At 38.9% G+C, this 12,149-nt stretch overlaps 1 protein-coding gene across 1 annotated transcript in view; it reads left to right on the forward strand.

Moving 5' to 3' along the window:
* The first annotated feature begins 6,837 nt into the window (after positions 1-6,837).
* The window catches only part of LOC308689671 (NLR family CARD domain-containing protein 3-like), a 61,314-nt gene continuing 56,002 nt past the window's right edge, over positions 6,838-12,149 (forward strand). The window contains exon 1 of the mRNA XM_081363505.1: positions 6,838-6,918. The gene's annotated coding sequence lies outside the window, so the exon portion shown is untranslated. The remainder of the gene's footprint in view (positions 6,919-12,149) is intronic.

The following is a 12,149-nucleotide window of genomic DNA, read 5'->3' on the forward strand; positions in this document are numbered from 1 at the left end:
ACAGTGGAGATGGAGAGAGGAACAGGCCTTATTTTATGTTGTGTTTTGTTTCTGTTTTGTGTGGCCAGCAGTCGTCCATGAGGGGCTGCTGGCTTGTACTTTCATTTTTGTATTTGTTTATTTATTTATTTAATAAAATCTTTAAATGTTCGCCGGTTCCCGCCTCCTCCTTCCCATAACAACGAACCTTGTTAAATACTTTGCTACCCTTAGCTCGTATGATATCACCCTTCACCACCCAGGCTCAGGTAGAGACCGATTAGTTACTCCCTCCCACTTGGGATGGTTGAGTATGCTCCCTTAGACCCGAAGCACTGCCTGGGCTGACATCCATGATAGTCGAAGCTGTAGGCCTTACAGTAGGCATCCTCGATAATCCGGTAGCATAAGATTGTACTCCCCTTGCTTTAAAGGGTCAATAGCACTTTTGCTGAGTACTCTGCTTGTTGGCAATGTGAAATAAGTATAACCAGGCCCACAGAGATGTCTGTGAGAGCACCTGACTTCTGTGGCTAGCTCTGCTAACAGTCCCGCTATTAAGTAGTTAGGCCTTGACAGGCCTCCTTGAAGGCGGATCCCCAACGAGTTGGATGGTTAGCATTGCAAAGGCAAAACCTAGCCCAGAGCCTGGACAATACTTATCAGGTTTTGAGTATAGTGTTCCAGAATTAATCAGGATCGTTCTGTTCTGTATGAATACTGTATGAATACTCTCATGAGGCCTCCCTGTTAGATCAGCCCTAAAGCTGGAGGCGCTCCCCTTTTAGGGTCCCTTTCAGAGTGCCCAGCCTCCACATGGCTTTGAAGCACTGTGTAGATCCAGGATTGGGTAGAGTTACTCCCCTCGTTCGCAAGGGTGCGAGTTCTCTTTTGAAAGGGAACGTCTCAGGTTACAACTGTAACCTGTGTTCCCTGAGAATAGGGAACGAGAAACTGCGTCTTTTCACCATGCCTCAGGAAGCCTGCTGAACAGTCCCTTCAGACGATAAATTGTTGACATGTACTCCAGGCTCCCCTTATATACTTCCGGGTCGCACTAGTGATGATGCCATAGGCTGTTGCTGACCAATAGGATTACCGTGATTAGATAAGCATTTCAGACACCAGTTCACACGGAGGTGTTCCCCATAGCGTTCTGACTCAGTGCCTCGTTCCCTGTTCTCAGAGACGTTATCATACGTTATCATATTTGCAGCAGAGGCATCACTGTCTGAGTCCGTTCTGCCAATTGTGTCACGACCCCTTCAAAGTGTTTAAAAACATCATTATTGTAACTTTTAATCATTCTAGTTAAATGTATGGATTTATCTGTCTCGCAGCTGTTCTTTAACAGCAACGGGGAACACTGAAAAAATGTGGCAGATGATAATAGTAGATTACATCCAATTTACAACTGGTGCAAATAGTGGAAGGTACTTAACCTTTGTGCAAAATAATAGATGCTTTTTACACCCTAAATGGACCGTTGGCTGAACATCTGATGCATACGGCACACTTTTCTGGAAACACTTCAGGAGTTTCAAAGTCGTGATTGGTTGAATTCTACAGGATGTCCGGGAGATGCGCGTGTCGCGTTCTTTAACAGTCTGCCTGGAAACAAATGTGTGACGCCAAAACCCCTTGTGGAAGAAGAAAGCCGTTGTGTTTGCAACTGTGACAATGAGTGCTTATCAGGATCAACAAAACGCTGGATTTTCAAAAGTATGTGAAGTTCTCGGTTAGAGTGTTACAGTAAACTTTCACAACATTCTAATAATTTATTGGATGCACGTCGTGTGTTATTGTAGGGACATCGTCATTATATTGTCACACCCCTAAACATGACGTGGAACAAAACAAATTGTGATTGGTTGCGTTACATGTCAGTCAAATGTCCTCTTGGTTGGTCCTTGGCCAAGAAAAGCTGCGATAGAGTCCAGACCTTCTGCCGTCAGTCTGAACACCCTAGCAGTCTAAAGTTCAAAATATATCCGAATATAAATATAGTTCAACTATGGTAGGCTCTGTGTAAAATAACTGATTTGGTTCTGATCGAGTTCTGTCAGGAATAACCACTGATGCCTTGACTGAAAAAGATCTGAGTAATCTTAGGCAGAAGGTGATCTGTAGAAATCAAGCTTTATTTTGTTTAAATTTTAAATGTTGTCTATCATAAAGGATTCTGATTGGCTGTCAAAGTTTTTATCATTCATCAGCTGACTAAAAAATCATTCTGAAAGTGATTCATATTGTTTCTCTGTGCTGTTATTGTTATAGTTGCGGTGTATGAAAGTTGTTGAGGTGCGGATCTTAAAATAGGTGACAACCGCTGCAGATTGTTCAGGCAGAACAATAAATCACTTGGTCCATGTCCACAATAAAGTTCTTTACTGTTGTCTTTTGATTAGTATGGGTTGTCTTTTGAAACATCAGTATGGGTGTGGTTCTATAAGTGAACAATAATAACAATAATGAATATAGATACAATGAGGCAGAAACACTGAACAATATAAAAGTAATGCAATAGCATAAAGATTAGGACATATTTATACAAGTCCAGCGGCTGTAAATTTCCTCAGGTTTATACACATATTCACTTTAAATAAACTATCAGATGAAACAGAATTACATTTTTCCACATAATATTGAATAAACAAACTTTTAGTATTGGAATATAACATAGCAGCAAATAAATCTACCAATATATACATGAAAGAGTATTTAACTGATGTACGCACACAGTATGAACAAAAATCCGCTAGAAATTGGACCAGATCAGCACGGAGATCTCTACAAAACTGATGCAGAATTTAGCAACATATGCTGCGTTCCAGTCCAAAATTGTCATGCCCTTCACTCGCTAACTTCCCTCCGTCTCGTTCACTCGGATGTACGTCATTGCTTACGTTGCACGAGTGCCCACTACTGGCGGAAACTGCAATGGTCTGAACTGGAACGTCCTAAGCCCTTGATCACTTGGAATCAGCTATGGAGTTGATTTATTATTTATTTATTTTTACCTTTAAGAAATTTGTTTAATGCAGCATCCAAATGTATATAGGTGTGATTGGGTTGTTTAAAAAAAAAAAAATTATAATTAATATATAATAGAGTTGTTTGTTGTGGTGATTAGACGAGATCTGTGGTGATGTTACAGTCGTACTGCATTGTGGGACATATAGGTGCCTGAAGTGTACATATGAAGTAGACTCGCTCCCTCGGTCACAGTCGAGGGAACAAGTGTCTGTCCATATAAACTTCCCTCGTCCACTTCACGAAGTGGAACGCACTTCAAAATGGCGGCAGGGATTCCCCCAAGGGAAAGTGCTTAGGGAAGTTCGCAAGTGCGTGTCTAAAAGTGGACTGGAACGCAGCCAATGTTACATGTCTGGCAGGGCCGGACTGGGACACAATTTCAGGCTGGGAAATCCCACACTCATCCAGGCCATCCTCTGGACCCAGATCAAATTTAGAAACACGGACGATCCTATTTTTTCCTAAATTACATTTATTGGTCTAAATCCTTAGGCTGGGGCTGTGTAAAATAATTTAAGGCTTTCTCTTTAACGGTATCCTCACTTCCCTTTTCCTTCTCTTCATTTACCCTAATATCTGTCTCTCACTTCCACCAGTATCATCAGCCTCATACACTAAGTAAAGTGCTAGTGTTATATATGTATGTATTAGGGATGGGACTTTTTCTCGACAAAACGACCGACATTCGACACAAGCTCCACTCGACAAAAAAAATAGAGTGTCGACATGTCGAGGGGGCGGGGCTTGTGGGATTTCCAAATTGCATTTTTTTTTTTTGGCTTTTAATTTATTACATTTCCTATTCAAATACACATCATAAAGTGCCACTTTTCCCATAATGAAATAAAACATTTTAAATAAAACAATCCATTTTTTCTAAATGGGATCGCCACTTGACCGTTGACCCCACTTCTCCCGAAATAATGAAATAAAACATTAGCAAAGACGCGCGTGCGCACTCGTAGACCAGAGCAAGATAGCGAAAGCAGTACGCCATCAAAGCGCTGTGTGCTCGGGTTTTGGAAGTCAATGTCACCAAAGAAGTGTGTTTTTGTATGCCAGGGCAAGACAACCCTGCACAGATTCCCAAAGAACCAGCGTTAAGTGGACCAGTGGATGGAGTTTGTTTTTCCAGAGCATCAACGGAGCTGTGTAAGACTGTTTGTTCCCTGCATTTTGACGATGATTGTTTTATAAACAAAGCCCAGATCGACGGATTTGCAGATCGTCTAATGCGGATCGAGCAGTCACAATGATAAAGGTTCGCGATCGCATTCGGAGAGTAAACTGCTTAAAAAAAATGTCTCTGTGTGTTGTTAGCTCGGTTAGCACAGCTATAGCATACCGCCCACACGGCCCGCCTCCAGACGCTCGTTTTTTTTGCGGAAAGACTCGGGACAGCCTATCTGTCTTTTATAAATATAATAAAATTAAAGACTTTTTGGAGATATGAAGGATGCAATACTACTCTATAGGTACTCAAGATTAACAGGAGATTGAGTGAAAATGAGCATTTCACCCCCCCTTTAAAAAAAAAAGAAAAGCAAGGCCGACAATCCGACAAAAAGTCGACACATGGGCCTCGACAGTCGATTTCCCAAATCCCGTGTCGTTCCCATCCGTAGTATGTATGTATGTATGTATAAAGTGTGCATATTTTTCTTGCAGGCTACCTGTCACTTGTTCTGGCCTCATGTTACAAACAGAACTGTCTCCACCTTGGTGTAAAACAACCACCTTATTGTAATTTGTTGGCCCAGAATCTACATTTATTTTAGTAAAAAATCAAAGTATTATATTTATGACAAAATGTTGTTGTTTTCATCTTTAAATTACTTAAATATCCAACATTTAGCAACACTATATTTCATACAATATGTAAAAAAAAAAAAAAAAATCTTATTTTGCTTCTACATGTCATCTAACTTCCTGGCTGAATGTGTGATCATTGCACCACAGCTAGTGCTAGGTTGACTGTCTCCACCTTCATTTGATAAAAAAAAATTAAAAAAAAGGAAAGGAAAAGAAAGGAAAAAAGTTTTAAACTGTCCGCACTATCACTCATGTCTCCCTGCTCCCAGTACCACATAAATGTTAATATTTGTCTGCTAAATTACTAATGTAACTTTACACTAAATAATATTAATCTCCTTTAGCATACAGTATTTTGAGTGACGATAGTAATAGGGGCGCTATACCGCTTACATTTGCTAGCATTTCAATACTAGTTAACGAAGAAAAAAGTACAGTATTTATAAATGAAACTGACCTGCACTTGAAGCCCTGACCAGGTAATTCATTTTGCAACATTTTGATGCTTGTTCTCTGAGTGCTTTCTTTTTCGTTGTCCTTTCCCTCTCTGCTCCACCTGGCCGTTTTCTCTCCATCATCAGGTGATGCTCGCATTTTCTGTTTAACTGTTTGGCTGAGGCTTTAAGTGGAATCGTAGCCTTGCCAGTCAAGACTAACAGATTCATAATTTTATTTTATAATAATACTTTTATTGAATGACGAATTCCAAAATGATCACTGGTAAAGGTAGTAGTATAGAAAAATAATAATAATAAAAAAAAAAAAAAAAAAAACGCTGGCTGGCAGCAGGCCAAATTAGTCGCCAGGCCATCGGGAATTCTCCCGGTGCTCCCGATGGCCAGTCCGGGACTGATGTCTGGGCATGAACACTCTTTGACTGACATTCAGATCTCCCGAATGAAATTGCAGAAATGATAGTCAGGTGATTCAGAAATAATACGTATATCCTAAAGAGCAACAAATTAAATGTCCAGCAGAGGGCACCAGCATCATTAAAGTTTAGCCTTTTGTACATGTGGTGTGGACTCTGCTATTCTTTTATATTTAGAAGGATTTTTAGAACTAGATCTTTGTTGTTATAGTTATCGTTCTTGGTGTGAACAGGCCTTAAGATTTACAGACTTATTTTATTAGTATATTGAAACATATTGCCTTGTCCAGACCCAGGGCCTTCTCATGGTTTCACATTGGAGAAAAGTGCTGGCAGGAAGATCAGGTTAGTAGCAGTGACTGTGATAATTGATGTAGGCCATTCAGTCAATACAACAAAAGTCTAGCTGAAGAAAAGAGGCAGAGTTGAAAGTTTGGTGAATGAGGGAGATGAAAAAACAGATATTTTCTAACCGATGACCCAGGTCTGTGGCCAGGCAAATTAACAGACAATAAAATGGAAATGACTGTCAGAAAGTTAACAACAAAGCTTGCAGACATGTTGAAGGAGATACCAGTAAAAATAATTAATAATAATTTGTTACATTTATATAGTGCTTTTCTGGGTACTCAAAGCAGCTTCACATATGGAAGGGGGGAATCTCCTCAGCCACCACCAATGTACAGCATCCACCTGGATGATGCAATGGCAGCCATATTGCGCCAGAACGCCCACCACACACCAGCTTATTGGTGGAGAGGAGACAGTGATGAAGCCAATCAGTTTGTATGGGGATGATTAGGAGGCCATGATGGACAGAGGCCAAGGCACAGTAGATTCACAAGGGAAACAATTTCCAGAACATTTGCAGTTCACAAAGGCCGCTAATGGATGGGTCTGAAAAGCTCAGACGTGTCATTACAGCAAAATCACAATGCTTTATACTGTATTCCTTGCTTCCTTTTCTCAAATGAACTGAAAAGAGTTTCCAAACTTGTGCGGTTGTGTAGTGGAGTAGAAGGTGTAGGACTACAAATTAGATGAACTACAAACCCCATGAGTCAAGACACTATAAAAGGAAATCCTTGGTTTCTGAGTTCTGAAGACAACTTCCTCTCCACAGTCCTCAATGAAAATGCAGAACTGAAAGGAGTTTCAACATAACTCAAGTCACATTTTCACTGGAGGAACAAAAAACATCTACGTCGTCATCATTCACGGTTAGTAAATGCTACTTTATAAAATACTGATAGATATAGATTTAAAATTGTCATGTATCATGTCAAAAGTGTCATGTTAACAAACATTAGGTATGAAAGGTAGATGAGTTTGGAGTCAAAGTTGATGCTGTGTACTTGTAAATAGAACAGTCAATTATCTTGGTTGTGTTCTAGATAATAATTTATGTGGTGTAAGTATGGCCTGTAAAAAATAATGTTAGAACTAGATTTATAGCTAGATATGCTATTTTTTTTTTTTTTGATAAAGGAAGTTTATAGGTACTTACTGCAGATCAGTGGTGGAAAGAGTACTGGAAATTTTTACTTGAGTAAAAGTATTGCTACTTAAGAAATAATTCACTTGAGTACAAGTAGAAGTACTGAAAAATAAAAAGACTCAAGTAAGAGTAAATAAGTATTTTGTTAGAAAACTAGTCAAGTAACTACGCTACAAAGTACTAACTCAATTCAGCACTTATGCACTGTTTTCAGTGCCGCGCACACAGAGTCACCTCTCATACAGTGCACAAATATTAAATATAACCTTTTATATCTTCTTATGCTTGAATGGGTCATAAATATACACAAAATTATGCCAAAATATCCTCAAACGCAGTCAGTTTTGTCCAAAGTGTGAACAGTTGGGAAAGAAAGCACGCAAGTGTCGGTATATTGGATGCGTGTATTTGATCTTGAAGTGACAGCAGTCTATAGTCCATTTAATAAAAAGAAAACAATGCAGTGTTATTTTAAATAAAATAAAAATGTAATTTTAAATTACGTTTGATTTCAGTTTGTTCAGTAGCATTTATTTGTGTTATTGCTAATTTGTTATTTTAGTATTGTTTACTTGTCTTTAATAATGTTTACATTTATATGATTTAGTAGTCTAGTTGTTTTTGCTGTGGTATTTTTGGTAAAACCATAGGCAAAACTTCCTTATTTAAGTGCTCTGTAGGCTGTTGATTTTTGTTAATTGTATTAAGCTGCAACAGAATGTTTTGCAAAAAGACACATTATAAATGTTTGATATCTAAGTCTAATATATAGCCTACCTTATTAAAATCAAAACTGGGAATCAATAAGAATTGTAATTTGAAAGCAAAAGCAGAATCACTATAATTGAAACGATACCCAACCCACTTATAATAAGTGTCAGACAGTAAAAAAAAGAACTGAACTACTAAATGTTATAAATAATAAACATTTATTGAAAACAAAATATTCGGCTCTTGAAAAGGCATTAACTAAGTATTTAACCTGTAAAAAAAAAAAAAAGACATTATATAACCCCTCGACAAATGCCTCACTCCTTAAAAGCTGTATATAAGCTTTATAGGCCACTATATTTAGAATTATCAGAAAACTCAACAAAACAACAAAATTTCAACCACACAATATACACTTCATTCCTGAAATGCCTTATTCAGATTTACCAGAAGTTGATTTTCAAAGTTTGTACAGTCAATCCTAGCTCGCTTGGCAGTGAACAGTTGCCCAGCACAACTGAACAAACGTTCACAGGCTGCCGAAGCAGGAAGTCCTGTATTCAAACGTACAGACAATTTCTTTACACATGGGAATGTATGAAGAAGCTCCATGTTTTCAGAAGTGCATGCCAGGTATCCCTGCAGTTCACCTGTGGCATCTGGAGGGCTTGCCTTCATTGATGAAAAGAAGTCCTCTTCATCCGACATCTCACATCTCTGGGGCTGGGATTCTTGGTTTGTGAATGTTCTCAGATGTTTCCGGATGTAATCTAACCCTAAAATAATGGGGGGTGTATGTAAATTCAGGTTTAGTGCAAGAAAAAGACTGTGAAGCTAACTGATGTGTACTGTAGACTAACTACAGAACCATGAAAAAATAAGCAAAAGTTACAGATAACCCCATAAAAATATATTATACATAAACTATATTAACTACAAAAGTAACTTGAACAAATTTACAATTTAGTTCTTCATAAAGATTAAGACAGATGTCCATGAAGTCTTGAATCTTGGCAAAAGGATGGCAGCTGCAGTTAGCTCAGGGTCTTCCATCATTTCCCCAAATCTTTTTTGGAGTCCATCTTCTAATGCTTGCAGCAGTGGGATACATGATTTACTGGAGGCCTCCATTCTCCTCAGTTTTGCCCTTAGTTGGAACACAGTTGGGAGCAATCATCCCATGTGGGTGTTGCTCGCAGACTGTAGGACAGTGAGTGCTGATGTCACAGGCTTCATCACTGCTACATACTCAGAGAGAAAGGCAATCTCAGCTGGATTTAACCTAAAATATATGTTTATGTGCAAATCAAGCTTCAGTAATATCCTTGATTTATAAAGGCAAATTATTCAGTAAAATAACTAAAAGAACACTTACATGTTTATTTTGAAGGCCGCACACACATTCCGAATCGCCTCCTCACCTTGGTCTTTAATTATACGGACCACCCTTTCGACAGCCAGGTATAGTGAACACCATCTTGTTTGATTTGGTCTTATAAACTGTTGGTGGCATTCAGCATCCACAACCTCAGAAGCTGTTGAAGATCTTGCAGTTTTGTTCCACATAGCATGGCACTTGGAAAAAGCAGAGCGTGACAGCTTTCTGTAGGTCACATTCTGAGTTTCAGCTGCAGAAGCATCTGCTGTTGCCACTAGATTCAACAGATGACATGCACATCGCTGGTGTTTTGGAACATGATATTCTAAACCTGTATCTGCTTCCAAAATTGTGTACATGTCATGAAACTCTGCGGTTTCCTCTTCATGTTCAGATTCATCATCAGCCTCAGTGTCAGCTGTCACGTTAGTCTCTTCCTGACTCTGAAGGCCTTCAAAAAATTTGACCCACTGTCTGTAGTTGTTCTGACAATCTTGTCACGGATGTGATATTGGCTGTGGATATCATCAAGGGCAGATGCAAGTACATCGAATATGTGGCGCCCTCTGAGACGCTTGCAAGCTAAAACAGCAGATTTCCGGTCTAGTGTCTCGTCGTCGATCCAGTGAGCAGTGACCCCGATGTAGCTTCTCTGCCTCACACTCCAACAGTCTGTTGTTGTTGACACAAACTCCACGTTCCTAAGCTTAGCTGTTATAACTTTTTTGACATGCATAGCTGCTTCCTGAACTCTCAAACGCACCGTTGGTCGTGACATCAAAGTTGCACTGGGGTGAAGAGTGTTAATCAGGGTCTTGAAGGCAGGTTGTTCAACTACTGAGAATGGCTGAAGGCCGTCACAAATAAAGTTGATGACCAACTTATCTAGTGTGGCCTGAGATACTTGTTTCGCTCCCCCTAATGAAATCATCTGATCAATTCTGCATTGCTTGCTTGAACTAGATGATGAAGTCTCCCTTTCTTTTACTTCGCTGAGAAATGCAATCTTCATAATCTTGCAGTTTCTGTGGGTGCTTTCTCTCTAATCACAAATATGATAACTTCATTAAATGTTATTATGTACAATTATAGCATTTTTCACAATTAAAGCTAATAATTTACAGAGAAAGAGAAACACTCATCTAAAATCTAGCCTACTTGCTGACAGTTTTTTATTTCATTAATTGATAATAGTAATAATAGTGCAGTAGGTACTTGATTAAACTTAACTGTGTAGGTTTTCTTTTCTTTTTCCAAGGCTTCTTTTCAAGATAAAATGATATTAAAAGCCATATTTCAGCCATATTACACAAATGTACAGGGTGGGCCATTTATATGGATACACCGTAATAACATGGGAATGGTTGGTGATATTAAAGTCCTGTTTGTGGCACATTAGTATATGTGATGGTCACCACCCATCTTGAGGAGTTTGCCCCCTCACATATACTAATGTGCCACAAACAGGACTTTAATATCACCAACCATTCCCATGTTATTACGGTGTATTCATATAAATGGCCCACCCTGTATTACTTAATATTACTAAATTTTAGTACTTATACCCCTGGTTTCACAGACAGGGCTTAAGACTAGTCCTAGACTAAAATGTAAGTCTGAGCTGTTTCCACTGAAATAAACTTGCACTGACTGATCTTAAAAATATATCAGTGCCTTTTTAGTTTTAAGATGCACATCGGTAATGTTTTTTTCTAAGCATGTTTATAAAAATTACTTAAATGTCCTAATTGATCTATGGTCTAATCCTGGCTTAGTCTAAGCCCTGTCTGTGAAACCGGGCCCTAGTATTATAGTTTATAATACAGTGTAATCCATGTCCTGTTCCATTTTCCATTACAGGCACTAGGTGGAGCTGCACATACAGTAGCTTATATTAAACGCGGTGAACATCATCATCACGTGAAGTTTTTATTCAATTATTAAATGAAATAGCAGCCCAGTCACACTAAGTCATGTTTTATTACCCAATGTCATGTTTCACTACAGAACAACCCATGACAAAGAGTGTTTATAAGCATTAAACAAATAGAGGGTTTTCACCTAAGTCACGATTTGGTCAGTTACCCGGATGCGCGGCCATATTGGAGGTACTCGGATGTAAACAACGGCATGCATTGCACTGTTTATGTACTACTGAACACATTGTTACACTAATTTATGATGTCTAAACCACGGAAAAAACACATGGAAGCTGCGAAATCATATAGAGAAGGACTTAGTAAGCAGGAAAGAGTGCGAAATTTTGATAAACTTAAGCTAATATGTGGTAAAGATCCGAATGAGTTAGCTTCTCTAAGTTAGTCCTTAACTTACTGCAGTTCTTCCTTCTATTTCGTATCCCTGACATTGGCTACGTTCAGATTGTCAGTCCAAAAAAAAAGCACATGAAATCCGTTTCAAGCTACATCCATGTGTGGTTTAAAATCCTATTCAAATCACATATCAGGAAATCCACTTAAGTCTGAACGCTCTTTCGCGTGGTTTATGTGACTTTCTCACGCCACGTAAATTGTAAACATCAGAAGTTGTTATTGGGAACATGCTGAAAGTTGCTGCCGAAACAAGGCTGTGTGTTTCTGCCGGACGAGCAGAAAATTATTTGAAAAGTATTTTGAAACCGGCACGGAAAAAGAGTTGTGCATATCAGCCTCCTACAGTTCTGCAGCTCAAGACGCAGTGGTCCAGTGCGGCGGATATACATTTCCATATTGTAAAATTTAAATAAGACAACATTTATATTGCAAATGCAAACCCCTCCATCAACGCAACACCATTGCCGTATTGTCAAAGAGCTGCGTGGACACACAAATCGGATCTGAACAGTTGTGATACACAGTGTGGAC

Source organism: Scardinius erythrophthalmus (genome assembly GCF_964197995.2).
Source record: "Scardinius erythrophthalmus genome assembly, chromosome: 4".
Taxonomy (NCBI): Eukaryota; Metazoa; Chordata; class Actinopteri; order Cypriniformes; family Leuciscidae; genus Scardinius; species Scardinius erythrophthalmus.